Source organism: Myxine glutinosa, unplaced genomic scaffold (assembly GCF_964187855.1).
Source record: "Myxine glutinosa unplaced genomic scaffold, kmMyxGlut1.1 SCAFFOLD_568, whole genome shotgun sequence".
NCBI classification, from domain to species: domain Eukaryota; kingdom Metazoa; phylum Chordata; class Myxini; order Myxiniformes; family Myxinidae; genus Myxine; species Myxine glutinosa.
Genome location: NW_027616665.1, coordinates 86,053 through 111,139, shown reverse-complemented (window position 1 = coordinate 111,139; position 25,087 = coordinate 86,053). Strand labels below are relative to the sequence as shown.

The 25,087-nt window shown below is 47.1% G+C and overlaps 1 long non-coding RNA gene across 1 annotated transcript; it reads left to right on the top strand.

Moving 5' to 3' along the window:
* The first annotated feature begins 1,682 nt into the window (after positions 1-1,682).
* LOC144889014 (uncharacterized) lies at positions 1,683-10,269 on the top strand. Its single transcript, XR_013621523.1, has 2 exons — positions 1,683-1,879; positions 8,114-10,269. It is a non-coding gene; the product is annotated as an uncharacterized LOC144889014 (long non-coding RNA).
* Positions 10,270-25,087: the final 14,818 nt, after the last annotated feature.

The following is a 25,087-nucleotide window of genomic DNA, read 5'->3' as shown; positions in this document are numbered from 1 at the left end:
AGGAGGAGAGTTTGGTGAGCAGAGCGGGGTGCCAGACCGTATCGAAGGCACGTTATATGTCAAGGGAGACAGCTCTAATTTCCTGTTTGGCATTGAGGACCTCTATTCATTGTTGAGACAGCAGAAGCAGCATGTCCAGAGTGGACCTGGTCTGAAACCAAATTGATGATCAGAGATCAAGCCATTTGAGAAGAGGAAAGATTTGATATCCAAAGCAATGATGGATTCCATGACTTTGCTGATAATTGGGAGAAGGCTGATTGGTCTGTAGTTGAAAGGACTTTTTTGCAATAACCTTTGCAATAACTTTTGTAGACGTAGACGTGCAGCAGTTGTTTACCACTAATACAGAACGAAACAACCATTATATACCCGATTGTGAAGCCAATCGTCAAATGTGCCTGTCCGTACATTTTGTCACGCCACCTGTGATATAATCCTGTTAATCACTTCTTGCTGCGACAGACAATCAGTGACATGGTTCTTTTAACAAAGAAATCACCGAAGCGTAAAAGAAACTCACCAGATTGATATACCGAGTTCAGAAAGTAAACCCAAGTCAAGAAAAAAAAATATTCCATATTAAATGCCAAGTCTGTATATATATATATGTATATATATATATGTATATATATATATATATATATATATATATATATATATATATATATATATATATATATATATATATAATATATATATATATATATATATATATATATATATATTATATATATATATATATATATATATATATATATATATATATGTCAGGTCTCAGATTTGTTACTGCTTAATGCTCAATTATAAATGCCGGTTGACTGACGTATTACCACGTAAGCTATGTTATAAAATGCTGTTCTATAATGTTATTTCATGAGTTAATAAAATGTATTCGAACCTTAGGTAGGCTGCTTGAATCGTAGACATAAATCCTTTGATAAATTGCCAAAAACATTAACTGTTTTGTTTAATGACAGTGACGCCTGAGTTACAATGAGGTTTTTGCTTCGCTTTCATTTAAAATGAGGAAAGGCTCGCTTCAGTCGTGTTGGACAAATTGTATACGTGTGCACTTTCGAGGCTAGATAAGGCCGGTCGTAAAATCCCTATCATGATTCTCAGACGGCGCCTCGAGCCGCGGGCAGGAGAACGCTCACATGCGCGTGATTTTGCGTAACACTAGCAGAATGTTTAGGTTGCAGACATAAAACCTATCGTGAACCATATATATTTTGTATTAATCACAGCGACGCTTGACTCTGTATAAACATGCTCTGAATTACTCATTTTGAACAAACCCATATACTTTATGGGTTTGTCGAAGCCAAGAATGCACCCTCCCTTTAATGAGTTATATTTTCTGCCTCGTCGGAGTTTTGAAATCACATCTGGTCCGAATGATAAGGTGCGTGCTGCACTCCCCCGAATGACAGAGCGGATAACGGTGGGGGCTAGGAATGACGGGGAGGGACTCTCGCCAGTCGCTTTGTTCTCTCGGAGATTTTCTGATAATCGTATTCATATATAAATGAATGAGAATCAATGTGTTTTCAGGAAGGCTTGACTTGGCATGTTCTTGCTGTAGCTTGCTGTAGATGTCTGTCTCCTCCGGATCCGTATAAAGTGTTATTTTAATAAAGGTCTCGTCATTCTCAAGCCTGTTGGTGGAATTCTACTTCGATCAGAAAAGGTGGTTTCTGACATTTGGTGCCGTGACTCGGATTGCAGCAGACAGAGGACAGAGAGAGCGGACCCCGAGCGACAGAAGGAAGGCTGTCCGAACGCCGGGACGCCGGCACGTCGTACCTTCCTTCCTGGAGCGGGTTCAGCCCGTTCCTTTCTGCCTTCTGCTCTGCCTGCTCTCCGAACAGAAATTGTAAGTAGAGGCTCATTTCAGGCCACAGAATGACGTGTCTTTGTTGAAATCACCTGGATATCATTTAAGAGTAACGTTACAATATTTGCGCTGGATAAACATTAAGAGTAAAGCTAAGGATAGATTTAGCGCTGGATATTATTTAAGAGTAACGTTACAATATTTGCGCTGGATATTATTTAAGGGTAACGTAATAATTAACAAGGACGAGGGGGAAAGTGAGGTCGGACAGCCGTAAAGGTTGAGTAGGCCGAGAACTTTCCAGGAAGGATCAGCCCAGAGCAACAAGATGGGAAACAAGCTAACGAAAGAAGGGGAACCCCTCAAGGGAACCCCGGCATCTTTCATGTTTAAGAGGCATCATTTTGCCGCGGTAAGACCAATAAAGGACTGGGCTGTGCTAACTAAAGATTTAAGTCATCCCTGGCCAGAGGAGGGATCGTTTGCACTTGACAAATTGGAAGTGTTGTACGGAGCTTTGGATAAGCTAGAAAAGGAAAAGAAACACTTCCCACCCGATTATTGGAAGGTGTTTGGGTGGTGGGAAAAGGAAGGAATGAAGCGATTGGCGGCCACAAGACAGGCTAGCCTGGCAGGGGAAGTACTGAAGCTTCAGGACCAAAAGAAGCAAGCAGACAAGGTTCAGGACAAAACAATTAGGGAGGTAGTTAAGCAACCTAAACATTCGCTAATGCCGCTCGTCCAAAATCCGGACCAAGACCCCGCGGTAGGGGAGGCAGCTGCCATGCCCCTACCCCCTCAAGCCCTGAGCCCTGTCCCCGGGCCACAGGCGCCACCTCCCCCACCCCCGCCCCTGTTTCCCCAGGGGTTAGACCCCCAGAAAACTAGACCAGCCGCCCCTCAGGTTCACCTTAGCCCGGGCAATCCATTTAGAAGACAAGAAGCTAGTGGGGCGGACAGCGGGTTCGCGGCCCCAGAGGGGCTAGGAGAACTGTACCCCTCATTGGAAGGGTTCACGGAATCAGAGAACCCACAGCCTACAATCGGGATGTGTCCCTTAAAAACCATAGGACTGAACAGGGGGGCACCCATTAACGTCAGGATACCCTGGAGAGAATCAGATTTGGCGTCTATGCAGGAGCGGGTGAGAACCCTGCTGGCTGAACATCCCGGTCAGATACCGGAATTTATGCGTATGTGGATACAAAATACAGGTGCAGATTGGCGGGACGTCTGCCACATGGGGAAGGCTGTATTGCCCGCGCGGGTGTGGGACCAGGCCAAAGTACACGCACGCTGGCCAAATGTAGCACCGCCCCCGGCCGCAACCGCGGCCCAGACCCTCGCCGATTGGGAGGCCCTGGTCGACCTATTGTTGGCCGGGGTATACACCGCACTGATGCCAGCCGCAGGGCCAGATTGGAATAAAATATACGGCCTAAAACAGAAGCATGGCGAAGCAGCCATCGATTGGAGAGAGAGGGTAGAAAGAGCAGTGTTAAAGTGGGGAGGACTGGGCCAGGTGCGGGCACAAGATCTCCCTCACGCTGTAGTGAACAACTTTTTGGTAGAAGGGATGAGACCGGCAGTTAGGAAGCGCATTCAAACGGCTATGATAGGATGGAGAAACACCCCAACCGACCAACTAGTTGAAGCGGCCGAACAATGTGGCGACGGAGACGATAAGAAGGTCGATGTTAAGGACGACATGTTGCAAATGCTGGTCCAGGAAAAACGGGCCCAACTCAACCAAAAAGAGAAGGGGAATCGAGGCCAAGGACGGGCCCAGAATCGGAACACTAGGATAGAGCCCAACGAAGAGTGGGGCCGCGATAACGAAAACGACGACGACGTCGACGATAACGACAGGGGACGAGTCGACATGCGGACACAAGGACCCCCTCCCCAGAATTGGAACACACAAGGACCCCCTCCCCAAAACTGGAACATGCAGGGGCCCCCTCCACAGCCGCAGAGCTGGGCCATGCAAGCACCCCCTCCACAGACCTGGGCAGTACAAATGCCCCCTCCCCAGAACGGGTATCCACAGGGACCCCCTTCCCAAATCGATGGGCCTCCCCCAAGTTATTGGGCCCCAAGCGGAGCGAACGGGAATGGGCCGCCACAATGGGACCAACGGAACCAACAGCCTGCGAGGCGTCCGACGCAACAGGGTCAGCGCAATAGCAACAGGTACCCCGCATCCACCGCTCCACAGGGGGCGTGCTTCCGTTGCGGACGGACGGGACATTGGAAACGCGATTGCCGGGGGCCCCGCCAGGGGTACCCGCCACAGAGAAATCAAGTAGCCTATTGACAGGAAGCCGGCGGGCCGCCCGTAGAATGTCCCCTCTTGACTATGACACCAACCGAGGAGCCGACCTTGACACTAGACGTAGATGGGCAACAGGTAGACTTTCTCGTCGATACGGGCGCTACTCGCAGTACTATTAACGAGGGGCAGCTACCATCCTTGCGCCCCACAGATAGGGATGTCCAGATAGTGGGAGTTTCAGGCTTGCCCCAAGCGCTCCCTATTTCAGAAGAGGTAAGAGTGGTGTGCGGCCCACTAGAGGCTAGACACGCTTTTTTGATGACTACCACCGCCCCGACTAACTTGTTGGGACGGGATCTACTTTGCCGTTTAGGCTGCCAAATTTCATGTACGGAGCAGGGAGTTTTTGTAGACGTCGCGGAATCCAAACGCGATCTGTTAATGACGGCATTGTCTCGGCCCGGCCCCACCGCCTACTGGTGGAGCCTGGAAAAGAGGGCTTTGGCCACTTGGATACATGTCCTAGACACAGTGTGCTCCCGGAACGACGGGTTGCGAGATTGGCTGCGCGTACATCAAATTACAACAGACATAAAGGACAACCCTCCCCATTGCACGGCTTACTACGATGCTAGGGGCGATGATGACGAGTACCGAGAAAGGATAAAGGGGTCAATAGGTAAGAATTCGGACCTATCGTTGTCAAATATATGGGTTGGACGGGAGGGAATAGGCGTCAAGGTAACCCTAACTGCGGAGCAGCGGGCGTTGTCTCAGTATCCCGCAGGGGTGGACGCCCATGTTACCCTCACCACCGCCAAAGGGTGGCCGGCGGAAAGTGTAGGATGGATGATGGGGCGCTTGCGAGAAATTCCGTGCAGCGCCATTTATGAAGTGGACCACTGGACAGTGACAGTGCTCGACAAAAACGAGGGGTATGTAATCACCCATGATGAGCAGAGTATAGAAGGAAAATTTGAAGAGACAGACCTGCCCCCAAAGGGCACCCACGTTGTACGAACGGTGCCTCAGGGCCCGGGCGAGTCCGATGGCCTTTTAGAGGAGGTCCCGGCCGATTTGTGGTCCCAACACGACAACGACGTGGGGCGAATTCGCGACGCCAAACCTCTGGTAATACCGATCCAACCAGGAATGCCCCTCCCAAACGTGAGACAATATAAATTGCGGCACGAGGCCGATGCGGGCATAGAGCCAGTGATTCAATCTTTGGTGAAACAGAAAATAATTGTGGAAACTAACAGCCAATGCAACACACCGATTTTGCCCGTGAAGAAACCAATGCAGGATAAATGGAGGTTCGTGCAGGATTTGAGGGAAGTGAACAAAGTCATACAAGGCATACACCCAGTGGTACCAAATGCGGAAGGCCTTATGACATCTATCCCACCGGACGCAACACATTTTACCGTCATTGACCTATGCTCTGCCTTTTTCTCCGTACCTATCGCACCTGAGTCACAATACTTGTTCGCCTTCACCTTTAGGGGGCGCCAGTTCACCTGGACGGTGTTACCCCAAGGGTTCTCCGACAGCCCCACCCTGTTCTCCCGAGCGCTGCACCGCGATTTGGCAGACGTGGAACTAAAAGGGGGATCGGTGTTGTTACAATACATTGACGACTTGTTGATTTGTTCCCCTTCCAAGGAAGCCTGCGAAGGGGACTCCATGGCCCTGCTAAGAGCCTTGGCGGCCAAGGGCCACAAGGTGGGACGGAGAAAGCTCCAATTTGTACGGAAGGTAGTAACCTATTTGGGTCATGCCATTTCACACGGGAAGCGAGAACTGCATGCTGGACGAGTGACCGCTATCATGGAATCGCCACGGCCAAGTACGCAACGACAGATGTTGCGCTTCCTAGGTATGACGGGTTACTGCCGCTCTTGGATAATTGACTACGCACTACTTGCTAAACCGCTGTACGAAGCCACCAGAATAGGAGAACCAAACTACTTGGTTTGGACGGACGAATTGATGCGCTGTTTCGAGGGGCTGAAAAAGGCATTGGTAACGGCACCGACTTTAGGACTCCCCGATTATGCGAAACCATTCACCCTTTACACTCATGCAATAAGGGGTTTTGCTCAGTCCGTTTTGACACAGACTCATGGAGATAAGGAACGACCGGTAGCCTACTTTAGTAAAAAGCTGGAACCGGTCGAGCAAGGGTTTCCGGTGTGCCTGCAAGCCGTGGCAGCGGCTAGGTACGCAGTGGAAAGGACAGCGGACATTGTGATGGGGCACCCGGTAACGCTACAGGTACCACACTGCGTCACTTCACTGTTACTACAGCGGACAACACAACACTTATCGACCACTAGATTAATGCAATACGAAACAGCACTGATTACGGCCGCCAACGTCACCATTAAACGTTGCACTACACTCAACCCGGCCTCACTGATGCCCACCCCAGAGGAGGGCGAACCCCATGTATGTGTTGATGTAGTACAGCAAGTCTCTACGGTACGTCCGGACTTGAAGGACGTTCCCCTCGATAACCCCGATCGTGTGTACTACGTCGACGGATCAGCTAAACGCGGATGGGACGGCTCTTTGCTATCCGGATACGCGGTGTGTTCAGATAATGAGACGATAGAAAGCGGGCGCCTTCCGCCCACATTTTCCGCCCAGCAGGCGGAGCTGTGCGCCTTGACTAGAGCATGCAGCTTGGCGGCGGACCTTGCCGTCAACATTTATACAGATTCAGCATACGCGCACGGGGTAGTTCACGACAAAGGGGCAATTTGGAAGATGCGAGGCTTTCTCACATCTGCGGGTTCGGTCATAAAAAACGGCGAACTGGTTGAAGGGCTACTCCGAAGCATCTTGCTCCCCCGCGCTATCGCGGTGATCAAATGTCGCGGCCACCAAAGGACAGACTCTGACGTCGCCCGAGGCAACACCAGAGCGGACGTAGCGGCAGGAAAAGCGGCCAACCAACAAATAGGACGGAACATGCCGATGGTAACGCGAGCAAAAGGGGCACACACGCAAACTGCCAACGTACCGACCTCAGGACTAACCCCTTCCTCGAAAAATGAGTGCACCATCACCATCGCCTCACCGACTAATGAGGACGTTATAAAACTTCAAAACGCAGCAACAGCAGCCGAACATGATGACTGGGTAAAACGAGGGGCCACACGCCCCGGACCAAATGCGATGTGGACCCTTCACGGAAAACCAATAGCACCCAAGGAACTACTGCCTTGGCTGGCACGTATGGGACATCAAAATGGCCATGTGTGCCAGAGGGGGGTGATAGAACAGATAAACTATACCTGGGCGGCACCGGGACTGTCGCGAATCGCATCTGAGGTGTGCCGGTCATGCGCGATTTGCCAACAACACAACAGGGGGGCACCACCTAGGCACCCACATAACGCGGGCCATCTTCGACCAATCGGGCCCTTCTGTCATGTCCAGTTCGATTTCATTAACATGGAACCAAGTATGTCGTTCCGATATGTCCTGGTAATCGTGGACATGTTCACAAAATGGGTCGAGGCCTATCCATGCGTTAAGTCAGACGCCCCGACAGTAGCCAAGCGCCTCGTGCGGGATTTCATGTGCAGATTCGGCATCCCTCAGAAAATTTCGTCAGACAAAGGGGGCCATTTCACGGGAGAGGTGATTAAGGGCATCCTAAAGGCACTGGGCGTGAAACAATCTTTCCATTGCGCTTATCACCCACAATCAGCGGGACTTGTGGAACGCACCAATGGGACGCTGAAACTTAAGGTAGCCAAGATCTGTGCAGACACAGGTTTGAAGTGGCCGGAAGCACTCCCGCTGGCGTTAATGAGTATTCGTTCCACCCCGGGCCACACCACGGGCCTTTCCCCCCACGAGATATTAATGGGACGACCTATGAGTTTGCCCGTTTCGGCCCCGATGGACATGTCCAAATTTGACTTGCCTGTGATGGATGACATGCTTTTAAAGTTTTGCAGAGGATTGTCCAATGTGGCACGCAGCATTCACGCCCGGGTACGAGAGGCGTTGCCTGAACCAACAAACCACGCCATCCACGACTTCCAGACCGGCGATTACGTGCTCGTAAAACACTTCACCCGCAAGAACGCCTTGGAACCAAGGTGGACGGGACCAGTCCAGGTGTTGCTGACTACACCAACGGCCGTCTTTTGCGAGGGCAAGACCTCGTGGATCCACGCCACGCACTGTAAGTTGGCCATACAAGCACCAGACACTACACCACAGCAACCACAGTAAGGATGGGCCTAATCATAGGTACGATACTATTGGTAGCGACAGCAGCTAGGGGAAACTCCGATTCCAATAGATGCGAAAACGAAACCCGACACCTCACCGTAACATGGGGACAAAGAGTATCACTACCATGTTTCGAACAGAAAGCCCTGCACACAAATTGGGTGAACATAAATTGGCTAGCACTGTCGGCAGGGCCTGGACGCGTTGGCATGGTACTACAAAAGCAACGAGAGTTCCGGGAAGACGGGCAAGCTAGAATTAAGACCTTGGCCCAACCAGGATACCAATGGGGAACCGCTGATTTTAAGCTACAAACACGCACACGCCTAGGGAAAGACATGACCATGCAGGTCCGGTGCAGCGTCTGGACCCCTGGCGCGGCCAGGGGCGAAACTAAATACACACCATGCATCGAATACATACTCACGCCACACCCCCAGAATAAGGCCCCAAAGAAGGGGGAAAACACATATTGGAAAGTGGCCAGGGAGGTGGCAACAATTCAAAATAGGACACACTGCTGGTCGTGCATGCACTTTCCCCAAGCAGGCACCACAGGAATACACATGATAGTGCTACCTCTGTCCCTCAATGACCTCTGCTCACAACCTATCGATTCCCCATGTTTAGTCACCACGCTGGAAAGAGAAGGGGTTGACAACGGCAAGAGTTGCAATCGACAATTTAATTATCGCCCGTCAATGATTGCCCATGTGGCCGAGAGGCCTGCCCCCGTCTGGGTCAAACCACAGAAAGGGACGGTCTGCCTCCAGGGTTCCGGCTACTTGCGTATGGGAGAATCAGAATGCGCCTACACTCTCCCCGGGAAGATGGGACAAGGGAGCTCGGGGATTACACTACGAATAGTACTGCAAGATAAACACAACCACAACATAACGGCTATAACATTCTCTAGGGGGGTTAGTAGGATTAATGGGGTGGTAAGGGGAACCCAGTGCTTATCCACCCACCTGGTCCCACCCCATGGGACAATGTTTATATGCGGCGACAAGGCTTACCCCTATTTACCAAATAATTGGGGGGGCACATGTTATCTGGGTTCAGTCCTTCCTGACGTTGAGATACTGGATGAGCTAGACCCAAAGTCCTTGGACAGGCGTTATAAGAGGTCAGTCATGAACGAAGATGGAACCACTAAACTACACGGGAGCCTATGGGAAAAGGTGTTTGGTTTCTTCTTCCCAGGAGCGGGCACAGTCATGGATAGTTTCCGGATAGATAAATTGGCTTTGGCCCTAGAAAAGGTGGCAAACGACACCGCTACGGCTCATGACATACTATTGGATACGGTGATTCACATGCGTACAATGGTGATGCAGAATCGGGTGGCTTTGGACATGCTCTTGGCAGAGAAAGGAGGGGTATGCGGAATAATAGAGGGAAAATGTTGCACTTACATACCCGATCCATCTGAAGGAGTGTCAGCCGCAATAGTGAGACTAAGGGAAACTAGCCACGCCCTGACGATCGATCGGATCGCGCGCGAAAATTCTTATACATTTAGCTGGCTCACTGACTGGTTCCAGGGATGGACGGGCACCATAGTGAAGTGGTTATTGACCGCACTGGCTGTGATAATCGGGGTAGTAATTTGGGGGGCACTAATGAAATCTCTAGTCCTCCTCTGTATGAGAAAGTATTTTACAGGATGGAAATTGAAGAAGCCGCCGACAACGACTATGGTTCTGACCACAGAGGCCGTCGACCTGAACGGGTCCTTCAACAAGGCAGACGTGACCGGCGCTCCAGAAAATTGCATTGAATTTTGTAATGACTGTGATACTTGTGTTGATCCCATGTGGGAACTGGCTGCTGCCTGTAACGGTGTCTGTGATGACTGTGATACTTGTGCTATAAACCCCTTGCGTGTACTGGCTAACGCCTCTTATGTATTACAAGCTGACAGCTGCACGCCCCCTTCTGACCCAACTATGGATCTGATTGCGACGCTGGGTCTGGCGGTTGAGGGACCCGACGCGGATGTCCTAGACCCGCAAGCCGACCAGGCGCCCATGGGAGACTTTGACATAAAGGAAGTCCCTCTCTTTTCTTCAAATGTTTCGGATCTCTTTGATCCACATGTTGCGGATCTCTTTGCTTCAAGTGATTCGGATTCGGATTTTTACGCTCTGTACCCTGACCAGGAAATTGAGACACAAGATACTGACGACATTTTGTATTCCCCAGAACAGCAACACGTGAGGGACCTCATGGGCATGACCGTTGATTAACTTCGAAGATCTGCAAGGACTGCGTCTGCAAAGGGTGGGGGGAGCCAGTTCCGCAGGGGAAGTGATGCACCCTCTGGCGGAGCAGAACCTCATCTGGACCAGACGTCTTCGTTGTGGATCCGAAACGTTAATGAACTTTCATGTTTTGAGCCCTCAGGCTCCAAGCACGCACCACACGACACGTTCCCCAAATGCACGGGCGAGGCGCTATGGGCGCACGGTATGCCCTTGGGAGATACCCGCATTACACGATGGTCTTTCAATAAAGCCCGATGTGGCACGTTGTCTCTTGAGATACTTTGTCTCGACGAGACAAGAGGAAGGAATGTCAGGTCTCAGATTTGTTACTGCTTAATGCTCAATTATAAATGCCGGTTGACTGACGTATTACCACGTAAGCTATGTTATAAAATGCTGTTCTATAATGTTATTTCATGAGTTAATAAAATGTATTCGAACCTTAGGTAGGCTGCTTGAATCGTAGACATAAATCCTTTGATAAATTGCCAAAAACATTAACTGTTTTGTTTAATGACAGTGACGCCTGAGTTACAATGAGGTTTTTGCTTCGCTTTCATTTAAAATGAGGAAAGGCTCGCTTCAGTCGTGTTGGACAAATTGTATACGTGTGCACTTTCGAGGCTAGATAAGGCCGGTCGTAAAATCCCTATCATGATTCTCAGACGGCGCCTCGAGCCGCGGGCAGGAGAACGCTCACATGCGCGTGATTTTGCGTAACACTAGCAGAATGTTTAGGTTGCAGACATAAAACCTATCGTGAACCATATATATTTTGTATTAATCACAGCGACGCTTGACTCTGTATAAACATGCTCTGAATTACTCATTTTGAACAAACCCATATACTTTATGGGTTTGTCGAAGCCAAGAATGCACCCTCCCTTTAATGAGTTATATTTTCTGCCTCGTCGGAGTTTTGAAATCACATCTGGTCCGAATGATAAGGTGCGTGCTGCACTCCCCCGAATGACAGAGCGGATAACGGTGGGGGCTAGGAATGACGGGGAGGGACTCTCGCCAGTCGCTTTGTTCTCTCGGAGATTTTCTGATAATCGTATTCATATATAAATGAATGAGAATCAATGTGTTTTCAGGAAGGCTTGACTTGGCATGTTCTTGCTGTAGCTTGCTGTAGATGTCTGTCTCCTCCGGATCCGTATAAAGTGTTATTTTAATAAAGGTCTCGTCATTCTCAAGCCTGTTGGTGGAATTCTACTTCGATCAGAAAAGGTGGTTTCTGACATATATATATATATATATATATATTGTTACGGACGCGGTTTAGATGTTACTTTGGGCCGAGCGGATGGTCCACCGCAACCGTTACAGGATCCCCGATTGGCCCGACTCCCCCAACGTTGACCAGATCGCACCACAGATATTCAACTTGGAAACCTCTAAAGCGACCGAAAGAGATGGAAGAGAGAAGAAGACAGAGTACGGAGGAATAACAGGATTTATTATACACACAAGCAAAACGAAGGAGCGATCAAAATTATTTACAAGCAATGGATGGAAGAAGCAGTCACACAGTGCATCGTTAGCTTATACTAGTCAATTTACTTAACCCCAGGACAACGATTAGGACAGACGACGTTCACACTTACACGGGGGATATTGCAGGCAGGTATGGCTTGAGGATGGATGGTTGTTTTTGGGAGGCAATGGAGGGTCCAGCGTGGATTGCTGCCTGGCGCGTCCTTTTCGTGGCCTGCGGCCCCTTAGCTGCCCCCTTAGCTGCAGCGCAGCTGGTCGCACGATGGCTCGCACACACCTGCTCGATCAGGCGTCTTCCTTCTCCCCAGCAACAACGAGGGACAGGAAGCAAGAGGACGGGGTCAGAGCAAGAGCTGGAGGGGCAAGAGCAAGAGGGGCAAGAGAGTGGAGTGCGTCCCGCGGCGGCTTATACTGGTTTCCTCACCGAACCTTTGCGCACTTTCTCGGGGGTTCCCGCTCCGCCCTCTCTTAGCCAAACCCCTTGTTCTGGGTTGGATGAGCGGGGGCCGACTTACTCCTCCCCCCTATGACGAGGGGGGCGACCCGTCTTCTCTAGCCACTCCCCTTGTTCGTAATGGCCGCAAATGGCGAAAACCGGTCAGCAGCTGCAGGTAAGGCGCCGTCACGTTGCACAGCAGTTCAGTACTGCAATAACGGTTGCTGTCAAAGCTCAAGTGGGGGAATCCCTGGCACTTGAGCTGCCATGGATCATCGGAGGGGCCTACGCTTTATTTCGTTTGATGCAATGCAGAGTCAATCTAGTGGGAAACACATATTGAGCCTACATAGAATAAGGAAATAAACTATTTAAAAAGATATATCGTGGCCTGTGTGTAAGTTTCATGGAATTAACTAGGAGGACGGCTGCGACCATTATTTACATTACGAGGGTGTTACACACAACAAAACCATACTTTTCACATTCGTTACACTTTCTCCAAAATTGTTACACTTCTCAAAACCGTTACACTTCTCAAATTCGTTACAATATATATATATATATATATATATATATATATATATATATATATATATATATATATATATATATATATATATATATATATATATTGTTGTGGATATGAGGATTGTGTTTTTTTTATTGTGTTTTTTTATTATTATTGCTTTATTCTGGACCCTCCTTACTCCAGTTATGTATAAAGGTCAAAGGTCGTCCCATAATTAGGTCATAAACAATCACGTCAGCCAATCATAGATTTCCCCCTGGTTGATAGTTATATCTTTATTATGTGTATTAGGGTAAGGCCTTGTCTTCCATTAAGATGACACTCCATTGCACCAAGTGAAATAGAGTAGATTCCTTTCACATTCCCCTTTCGTCATTGCCAAGCCTCAATTGCCAATTACATCCCCTCCAAGCCTCAATTTGCTACAGCGGTGGGTTGCTGATTTCGCCCCTAAGCTGCCATTGAACATGTGCTCAGCTTGGGGAAGAAGGGCGTGCCTGCCCATCGTCATCAAGGGTGGCGTCAGAGGGCCTGTGCCCACCAATCAGGGCCGAAGCGAGCCCACCGAGGGGCGTGTCCTGAAGGCCGGCGGCTTGATTGCCTGAGGCGCTATAAAAAGCGCGCGCGCAAGGGACTGCCAGAGAACATCCAGGGAAGCACAAAGCCTGCTATTCGTCGCCTTGCTCGCAGAAGTTGGACCAAGAGAGAAAGAGTGGTTGGACCAAGAGAGAAAGAGTGGTTGGACAGAGAGACGTGCCAAGAAAGAGTTGAGCCAGAGAACCAGCAGCTTTGGGTTACACAAGCAGCGTTGACTCCACCAGGCAGCGTCGACCCGTTACCCCGCGGGAACCAGATTGCGGAGGCATCGGTGGCCGTCGAGGTCCAGCCCGACGTCCCGTGTGGGATAAGGCCGAACCATCTGCCCCAGCTAAACCTTCCCATTCCTCCTTCCCGCATTTATTCCAACGATTCCATCCTTCTTGTGTACGTGAGTTTGTTTTGTTTGTTCTTTCCTTGGGTATTTAATTAAGCTTGTATAAGTTAACGTTGCACTGTGTCTCTAATATCTTCTGTAAATTATTTTATTATCTTTCCTTCTTCCTTGGTTACTTTTGAGCGTGTAAATAATAGGAATAAATTAGGAGTATTTCCAACCTTTTCGTCTTCTTCTTCTTCTTCTTCTTCACATCCGTGTAGCTTTTGTCTTTTCCACATTGAATATCCGTGGCGCGAAACGGCCAACGTTCGGGAATCGGGTTAGTCGGGGTAACTGTTAGGGCCGCGGGGCCTCCGCTCGGCAAAAACCAACATCTTATCCGCGGTCCGTAACAATTGGTGTCTGGGAGTGAAATACGAGGCCCGAACCAAATTTATAAAACATCTAGAAAAAATTTGGTCAAAATTTGGAGCGGCCAAGATTTAGTTTTTAAAATCCTCAATTTGAAAGTCGCGCCATGGCTGGTCAAGGCGACGGGATGCCGGTGGGGGAACTAGAAGAGGGGTTAGGAGTAACCCAGGATCAGAGGGAGGAGAACAATGAGGAGGTTTCAGGCACGCAAAATGGCGCCCTCGCGCACGAGGTTTCAGGCGTGCAAAATGGCGCCTCACACATGGCTACGGCGGCCGCACCTGCTGCACAAGTGGGAGAGATGGCCCAAATGCAGGCCCTCATGGAGCAATTTATGGCACAAATGCAGGCGTCCCTGAACCTGCATGGGGATCAAATGAGGGCCGATTGGGAGGAAATGGCGAGGGACAGAGTCGCATATGAGGTAAGGGAAGCGGAGAGGGACAGAGACCGCAGGTTGGGCGAAAGGGTCCCAGGGGTGCACGACGAGGTAAAGCGGGGCGAGAAGCGCTGGTTGGGCGAAGTGGAGAAAAGCGTGGGTAAAATGACGGAGGTAGAAATCGCGACCCGGGGTATGGGGCAGCCGGCGACCGCTGAAGTAGAGGGAATTTTAATAAAGCCAGCGGTCGAAAAAGCAAAAGTAGCGGGTATAGTTAAAATTGAAGAGACGACGGAGGTAGCCCGGGAATTGCAGGGAGAAATGGAAAATGTGCAAAGTCCCTGCTCACATCACGATGCTGTGCTTAACCCGAATGGAAGTTTGCAGGTGCGCGTGGAGAAAAGGATCCCCCAGGTGAGTCGTGCTGTGTATTGTGCAGGGAGATTTTGTAAGAGGATGTTTGGCGACAAAATAATTTTCGCGCGCTTGGGATCGAGGAAGCATCCGGGCGTTGGTGAAGGGTCCCGTGTGAGTGGAAATGGCACGCGTGTGAGGAAAAGGTGTGCGTCGGCGAGTGGGTGTGTTATAAAGTGTGGGAGTGAAACCGAGTGTGAGTGGGAATGCACGACGGAGTGTACGTGCGAGGGTGAGTGTGACACGGAGAATGAGTTGGTGGTAGCGCGAGCGCGAGGGAGCACATCGGAGCGCGAGTGTGAAACCGAGTGCGAGCGAGAATGCACGTCGGGGTGTACCGAGTGTGACACGGAGAGTGAGTTGGTGATGGTGCAGGTGCGAGAGGGCACATCGGAGCGCGAGTGTGAAACCGAGTGCGAGCGAGAATGCACGTCGGGGTGTACGGAGTGTGACACGGAGAGTGAGTTGGTGATGGCGCAGGTGCGAGAGGGCACATCGGAGCGCGAGTGTGAAACCGAGTGCGAGCGAGAATGCACGTCGGGGTGTACGGAGTGTGACACGGAGAGTAAGGTGGTGGTGGAACGTGTGCGAGGAAGCACACCTGAGTTGGTTGTGGCGCGGGTGTGGGTGAGCCCATCTGTGCGCATTAGTGGGTGGATGCAAGGGTGCACGCCCATGGTGAGTGGTACGGAGTACGTACCCAGGGAGAGTGCGCAAGACGGTGCGCGAGGTGTGTTAAGAGAGTGTGCGCGAGAGGTGTGGTGTGTAACAGGGAGTGCGTTGGTGGAATGTACGGACGGCGTTGGAGCACCGAGCTCGGTGAGGGTGAAAGGGGTAGCGTATGCGTGTGAGCATGCAGGTGAAGCATCGACGGTAACCGGGTTAGCGGTTAGAGCGACGGCTAGCCGATGCGAGCACTCGGGGCGCGGTGTGCTTTGTTGGATGCCAGGCCCGGCGCGGATCGAAGCTGCATCGTTTCTCTTCGAAGCGTCATTGCCGATTCGGGCTTGGCCCCACCCCGCACGGTCGAGTCCGGGCCTTGTCGGGCGAGTCGACCGGTCCCGGTTCAAGGGCGAGTGGGAGGAAGCGGAACGGTGCCCCCTCGCGGGGACGGGGTTCCGACCGGGTGAGCCTCAGCCATCGGGCCCGGGACCGCAAGGTACCGAGCCGCGATGATGCGTGGAACCTCAGCCCGAGCATGCCTCCTCCCCAGAGTCGTGAATGCCGGACGGATCCAACCAAGGCGACCAAACCACCCGAATTCATTGCTCGGCTTTGCGAAGCCGAGTTTTAATGATGTGACGACGCACCGAGGCTCAGATAAAGCGGACTGTGATGATGATGATACTGATCGTGTTTTGATCCGAAATTTAGAAAAGTGAATAGAATTGGCAGTAATTGGAAATTTTTGATTGGTTGCAATTGGATGAGCAAAATTTATAGTGAGAGATACCCGATGTGGTGGGATGGCAACTCAGCCATCTCTCACAACGGGGGCAAAGGAGCACTAGACTTATGGGGTTTATGGCAGCGTAAGCTCGCCGAGGGAGGGTTTGGATAATGTGTAGGGACCTAGAAGATGACCTTAGGTAACGTTAAGATTAGGTAGTGACGATGATACCTGTAGTGGGGACGCAGGTAGGTTAGTGTGGATGATAATGACGTGGTATGTGCTTAGTTTAAATGGAAGACGGGGAGCACTAAGTTAGCAGGGCAACAGGTAGATTAGATGATGCCGTGTGAGTGTTGGAGGTGTATTCAAGTGTATTGAGCAGGGTATGAGTAACTGATTGTGATTGTGAGTTGTATTGTGATTGCACAGGTGTGCAACTGAACAGGTGGATGGAGCAGTGTTTGAGTGAGTGATGGTGATGAGTATGGTGCTGACCAAATGGTCCAGGAAGGAAGGAGGGGGCAGGTGGCACCAGGTGTGATTGCACAGGTGTGCAACAACAGGTGTATGGAGAATGGTTGTGTGGAATACATGGAGTGTGGAGTATATGGAGTATGTATGGTGGAAACTATGGAGTGGAGTGGATGGTGCGGAGGTGTGAATGGGGGAAGAGTGGACCCCCATCACGAATACCCGGGGAGGGTAGTGTAAGTGTTAGATAGAGGGTATAGGTAAATTGTGGTTGGATATTGGCATCTGTGGTGCGTGTGGAAGAATGGTTTTTGGATGGGTGCATTAGTGACGTGGAAATGGCTGGGCGTGTGGCCTGTTAGTGTGTGTAGTTAAATGGGCACTCCGCCACTGTTAGGATGTCAGCCAGGTGAGGCCACAGGTGGGCTCTGGGAGCCGTTAGAGTTGTGGATATCAACATGTAGATGATAAACCAACATGTAGCAGGATATCTCAAAAGGTTATGAACGGATTTGGACGAAACTTGGTGGACAGGTTGTGTGTGCAACAAGGAAGAATTGATTCCATTTTGGTGAAGATCCGGATCTGGATCCAGCTCGTGGAATTTTTCAAGTGATTCTTCACCATTGACAGATGGGGCCAAAAACGAAACATAGCAGGATATCTCAAAAAGTTTTGGACGGATGATTTTGATTGAACGTGATTCTGTATTGTGATTTTCTGGTCTACTCCGGAATACAAAACGTAAACTATTCACAATGAGTCGCTTCTTGACGGAAATATAAAGTGAGCAGGTGGGGGAAGAGAGGCTGGAGCAGGAGGAGGGGGAAGAGAGGCTGGAGCAGGAGGAGGGAGAGGGAAGGGGGAGGGAGGTGAGGAGGGAAGGGGAGAGGGAGTGGAGGAGGGAAGGGGAGGGGGGAAGGGGGGCGAGCAGGGAAGGGGGGAGGGAGTGGAGGAGGGAAGGGGAGAGGGAGTGGAGGAGGGGAGGGAGTGGAGGAGGGAAGGGGGAGGGAGGAGAGGGGGGAAGAGGGAGGGGAGGGGGGAAGGGGGAGGGGAGGGGGGAAGGGGGAGGGGGGAAGGGGGAGGGGGGAAGGGGGAGGGAAGGGAGGAGGGGGAAGGGGGAGGGAGGGGAGGAGGGGGAGGAGGGGGAGGAGGGGGAGGGAGGGGAGGAGGGAAGGGAGAGCAGTGGAGTGGGAGGAGGTGAGAAGAAGGGAGGGTGGAGGTGGAAAGAGGGAGGGAGGATGGAGCGAGGAAGCAGGGAGGAGTGAGTGACTATATCGCACAAAAATGTTAGTCAATGAAAAAATGGGAACGTGAAAACAAAAAGGCAGCTCTGTTTACTGTAACGCCATGGCTTGCAAAAGCAGACTGAATAGTGTTCACTAAGTGGTGGTTCACCTCGTTAATCATATTCAAAGAGGGTCTTATAACACACCCAAACTTCCCCGGCCTTGTCACTAATTAATTAAGTACACAGGCATTTCTCACTTCATTTGTGGAGCCTTCACCAAGCGACTTAAGCACTCCAGCGAAATGGGTGATAAGGAACGGCTGGCTTGGCAAGCGATAGCAAGCCGATTGCTTCTTGGTGAAATGGCTGAGGAATTTTAAAAACAGATCGAATTCACGCATCAAATAATGTGGAAACGACTGAGAGCAAACACATTTTAAAAAATGGCTGCTATAAACACAACAAAACTTCCCCAGCCTTGTGAATAAAACAAAAATGTAGGTCTGTCTACTGTAACGCCATGGCTTGCAAAAGCAGCCTGAATAGCATTCACCAATCGCGAGATGTGGTAAATTCTGTCAGATTTCACTCCAGATTTGGACATTATTTAGTCTACAGCATCCAATCATCATATCCGCATCCATATTTTGATGATATGCTTCAATTATGTAATGATAATTATTTATATGAATAATGGACTATTCCATGGCAAGAGAAAATGGTTGTTATTAGTAAAAAGGAGAAGAGGAAAATACAGATCTTGGCAACTGATTTTGTAAAAAATGAATGTGAGATAATGAAAATAATGTGAAAGAAAATTGTTAAGGATGTAAAATTGAGGCCTATTATTATTATTTTTTTGTTTTATTTGTTAGAAAATAAAGAAAAAGGGAGGAAAGGATGATCTCAAGGAATTGTGGGCTGAAAGTAATGTGAAACATATACAGATGGGTTTTGTTGGGAATTGATACAAAGGAAATCTGTGATAATTATGATAAAAATACATAAATGGTTAATTTTGGATTTTTGATTTGATTTGGGAAAAATTGAGCATCTGAATTACATGAGATATTTTGGAAGTAAAATATGAAAGTAAGGTTGATGAAAGAAGACGAAGTCTTTAAAAGTTACAGTAAGATTGATTTCCTTCTCACCTTGTGGTGAGAGGACCCCATGATTGTTGCTGGCAAATGTTGATGAAATACATGATAATATTTGAGATTCTGGGTGATAGAATTTTGGGTATTTTTTTGTTTTGTAAGAAAAAAGAGAAAAACAATTTTGAACATTTATTGAATACATTCATATGTACTTTGGTTATGCTAAAAAAACAAAAAAAACAAAAAAAACATGGACACCCCTGATTTAATGTTTTGTTCAGGTGTTACTACACATGAAATATAAATCTTTGACAATGTGATCAATATCCCGATTATGTCCTACCTTATAACAATTTACATTGGTTCACAAGTTCCCGAGAACATTTGTGGTTTTTCAACGCTAACACAAGTGCGAAAAGTGGTTTTTCAACACTAACACAAGTGCGAAAAGTGGTTTTTCAACACTATCACAAGTGCAAAAAGTGTTTTTTCCACACTAATACAAGTGCAAAAGTGGTTTCCTGCACCAACACAAGTGCGAAAAGTGGTTTTTCAACACTAACACAAGTGCGAAAAGTGGTTTTTCAACACTAACACAAGTGCGAAAAGTGGTTTTGCAACACTATCACAAGTGCAAAAAGTGTTTTTTCCACACTAATACAAGTGCAAAAGTGGTTTCCTGCACCAACACAAGTGCGAAAAGTGTTTTTTCAACACTAACACAAGTGCGAAAAGTGGTTTTTCAACACCAACACAAGTTCGAAAAGTGTTTTTTCCACACGAATACAAGTGCAAAAGTGGTTTCCTGCACCAACACAAGTGTGAAAAGTGGTTTTTCAACACTAACACAAGTGCGAAAAGTGGTTTTTCAACACTAACACAAGTGCGAAAAGTGGTTTTTCAACACTAACACAAGTGCAAAAAGTGGTTTTTCAACACTAACACAAGTGCGAAAAGTGTTTTTTCAACACTAACACAAGTGCGAAAAGTGGTTTTTCAACACCAACACAAGTTCGAAAAGTGTTTTTTCCACACTAATACAAGTGCAAAAGTGGTTTCCTGCACCAACACAAGTGTGAAAAGTGGTTTTTCAACACTAACACAAGTGCGAAAAGTGGTTTTTCAACACTAACACAAGTGCGAAAAGTGGTTTTTCAACACTAACACAAGTGCGAAAAGTGGTTTTTCAACACTATCACAAGTGCAAAAAGTGGTTTTTCAACACTAACACAAGTGCGAAAAGTGGTTTTTCAACACTAACACAAGTGTGAAAAGTGTTTTTTCCACACTAATACAAGTGCAAAAGTGGTTTCCTGCACCAACACAAGTGCGAAAAGTGGTTTTTCAACACTAACACAAGTGCGAAAAGTGGTTTTTCAACATTAACACAAGTGCGAAAAGTCGTTTTTCAACATTAACACAAGTGCGAAAAGTGGTTTTTCAACACTATCACAAGTGCAAAAAGTGGTTTTTCAACACTAACACAAGTGCGAAAAGTGGTTTTTCAACATTAACACAAGTGCGAAAAGTGGTTTTTCAACACTAACACATGTGCGAAAAGTGTTTTTTCCACACTAATAAAAGTGCAAAAGTGGTTTCCTGCACCAACACAAGTGCGAAATGTGGTTTTTCAACACTAACACAAGTGCGAAAAGTGGTTTTTCAACACTAACACAAGTGCGAAAAGTGGTTTTTCAACACTAACACAAGTGCGAAAAGTGTTTTTTCCACACTAATGCAAGTGCAAAAGTGGTTTCCTGCACCAACACAAGTGCGAAAAGTGGTTTTTCAACACTAACTCAAGTGCGAAAAGTGGTTTTTCAACACTAACACAAGTGCGAAAAGTGGTTTTTCAACACTAACACAAGTGCGAAAAGTGGTTTTTCAACACTAACACAAGTGCGAAAAGTGTTTTTTCCACACTAATACAAGTGCAAAAGTGGTTTCCTGCACCAACACAAGTGCGAAAAGTGGTTTTTCAACACTAACACAAGTGCGAAAAGTGGTTTTTCAACACTAACACAAGTGCGAAAAGTGTTTTTTCCACACTAATACAAGTGCAAAAGTGGTTTCCTGCACCAACACAAGTGCGAAAAGTGGTTTTTCAACACTAACACAAGTGCGAAAAGTGGTTTTTCAACACTAACACAAGTGCGAAAAGTGTTTTTTCCACACTAATACAAGTGCAAAAGTGGTTTCCTGCACCAACACAAGTGCGAAAAGTGGTTTTTCAACACTAACACAAGTGCGAAAAGTGGTTTTTCAACACTAACACAAGTGCGAAAAGTGGTTTTTCAACACTAACACAAGTGCGAAAAGTGTTTTTTCCACACTAATACAAGTGCAAAAGTGGTTTCCTGCACCAACACAAGTGTGAAAAGTGATTTTTCAACACTAACACAAGTGCAAAAAGTGGTTTTTCAACACTAACACAAGTGCAAAAAGTGTTTTTTCCACACTAATACAAGTGCAAATGTGGTTTCCTGCACCAACACAAGTGCGAAAAGTGGTTTTTCAACACTAACACAAGTGCGAAAAGTGGTTTTTCAACACTAACACAAGTGCCAAAAGTGGTTTTTCAACACTATCACAAGTGCAAAAAGTGTTTTTTCCACACTAATACAAGTGCAAATGTGGTTTCCTGCACCAACACAAGTGCGAAAAGTGGTTTTTCAACACTAACACAAGTGCAAAAAGTGGTTTTTCAACACTAACACAAGTGCGAAAAGTGTTTTTTCCACACTAATACAACTGCAAAAGTGGTTTCCTGCACCAACACAAGTGCGAAAAGTGGTTTTTCAACACTAACACAAGTGCGAAAAGTGGTTTTTCAACACTAACACAAGTGCGAAAAGTGTTTTTTCCACACTAATACAAGTGCAAAAGTGGTTTCCTGCACCAACACAAGTGCGAAAAGTGGTTTTTCAACACTAACACAAGTGCGAAAAGTGGTTTTTCAACACTAACACAAGTGCGAAAAGTGGTTTTTCAACACTATCACAAGTGCAAAAAGTGTTTTTTCCACACTAATACAAGTGCAAATGTGGTTTCCTGCACCAACACAAGTGCGAAAAGTGGTTTTTCAACACTAACACAAGTGCGAAAAGTGTTTTTTCCACACTAATACAACTGCAAAAGTGGTTTCCTGCACCAACACAAGTGCGAAAAGTGGTTTTTCAACACTAACACAAGTGCGAAAAGTGGTTTTTCAACACTAACACAAGTGCAAAAAGTGTTTTTTCCACACTAATACAAGTGCAAATGTGGTTTCCTGCACCAACACAAGTGCGAAAAGTGGTTTTTCAACACTAACACAAGTGCGAAAAGTGGTTTTTCAACACTAACACAAGTGCCAAAAGTGGTTTTTCAACACTATCACAAGTGCAAAAAGTGTTTTTTCCACACTAATACAAGTGCAAATGTGGTTTCCTGCACCAACACAAGTGCGAAAAGTGGTTTTTCAACACTAACACAAGTGCGAAAAGTGGTTTTTCAACACTAACACAAGTGCAAAAAGTGTTTTTTCCACACTAATACAACTGCAAAAGTGGTTTCCTGCACCAACACAAGTGCGAAAAGTGGTTTTTCAACACTAACACAAGTGCGAAAAGTGGTTTTTCAACACTAACACAAGTGCGAAAAGTGTTTTTTCCACACTAATACAAGTGCAAAAGTGGTTTCCTGCACCAACACAAGTGCGAAAAGTGGTTTTTCAACACTAACACAAGTGCGAAAAGTGGTTTTTCAACACTAACACAAGTGCGAAAAGTGGTTTTTCAACACTAACACAAGTGCGAAAAGTGTTTTTTCCACACTAATACAAGTGCAAAAGTGGTTTCCTGCACCAACACAAGTGCGAAAAGTGGTTTTTCAACACTAACACAACTGCGAAAAGTGGTTTTTCAACACTAACACAAGTGCGAAAAGTGTTTTTTTCCACACTAATACAAGTGCAAAAGTGGTTTCCTGCACCAACACAAGTGCGAAAAGAGGTTTTTCAACACTAACACAAGTGCGAAAAGTGATTTTTCAACACTAACACAAGTGCGAAAAGTGTTTTTCCACACTAATACAAGTGCAAAAGTGGTTTCCTGCACCAACACAAGTGCGAAAAGTGGTTTTTCAACACTAACACAAGTGCGAAAAGTGGTTTTTCAACAATAACACAAGTGCGAAAAGTGTTTTTTCCACACTAATACAAGTGCAAAAGTGGTTTCCTGCACCAACACAAGTGCGAAAAGTGGTTTTTCAACACTAACACAAGTGCGAAAAGTGGTTTTTCAACACTAACACAAGTGCGAAAAGTGGTTTTTCAACACCAACACAAGTGCGAAAAGTTGTTTTTCAACACTAACACAAGTGCGAAAAGTGGTTTTTCAACACTAACACAAGTGTGAAAAGTGGTTTTTCAACACTATCACAAGTGCAAAAAGTGTTTTTTCCACACTAATACAAGTGCGAAAAGTGGTTTTTCAACACTAACACAAGTGCGAAAAGTGGTTTTTCAACACCAACACAAGTGCGAAAAGTGGTTTTTCAACACTAACACAAGTGCGAAAAGTGGTTTTTCAACACTAACACAAGTGTGAAAAGTGGTTTTTCAACACTATCACAAGTGCAAAAAGTGTTTTTTCCACACTAATACAAGTGCGAAAAGTGGTTTTTCAACACTAACACAAGTGCGAAAAGTGGTTTTTCAACACTAACACAAGTGCGAAAAGTGGTTTTTCAACACTAACACAAGTGCAAAAAGTGTTTTTTCCACACTAATACAAGTGCAAAAGTGGTTTCCTGCACCAACACAAGTGCGAAAAGTGGTTTTTCAACACTAACACAAGTGCGAAAATTGGTTTTTCAACACTAACACATGTGCGAAAAGTGGTTTTTCAACACTAACACAAGTGCGAAAAGTGTTTTTTCCACACTAATACAAGTGCAAAAGTGGTTTCCTGCACCAACACAAGTGCGAAAAGTGGTTTTTCAACACTAACACAAGTGCAAAAAGTGTTTTTTCCACACTAATACAAGTGCGAAAAGTGGTTTTTCAACACTAACACAAGTGCGAAAAGTGGTTTTTCAACACTAACACAAGTGCGAAAAGTGGTTTTTCAACACTAACACAAGTGCGAAAAGTGTTTTTTCCACACTAATACAAGTGCAAAAGTGGTTTCCTGCACCAACACAAGTGCGAAAAGTGGTTTTTCAACACTAACACAAGTGCGAAAATTGGTTTTTCAACACTAACACATGTGCGAAAAGTGGTTTTTCAACACTAACACAAGTGCGAAAAGTGTTTTTTCCACACTAATACAAGTGCAAAAGTGGTTTCCTGCACCAACACAAGTGCGAAAAGTGGTTTTTCAACACTAACACAAGTGCGAAAAGTGGTTTTTCAACACTAACACAAGTGCGAAAAGTGGTTTTTCAACACTAACACAAGTGCGAAAAGTGTTTTTTCCACACTAATACAAGTGCAAAAGTGGTTTCCTGCACCAACACAAGTGCGAAAAGTGGTTTTTCAACACTAACACAAGTGCGAAAAGTGGTTTTTCAACACTAACACAAGTGTGAAAAGTGGTTTTTCAACACTAACACAAGTGCGAAAAGTGTTTTTTCCACACTAATACAAGTGCAAAAGTGGTTT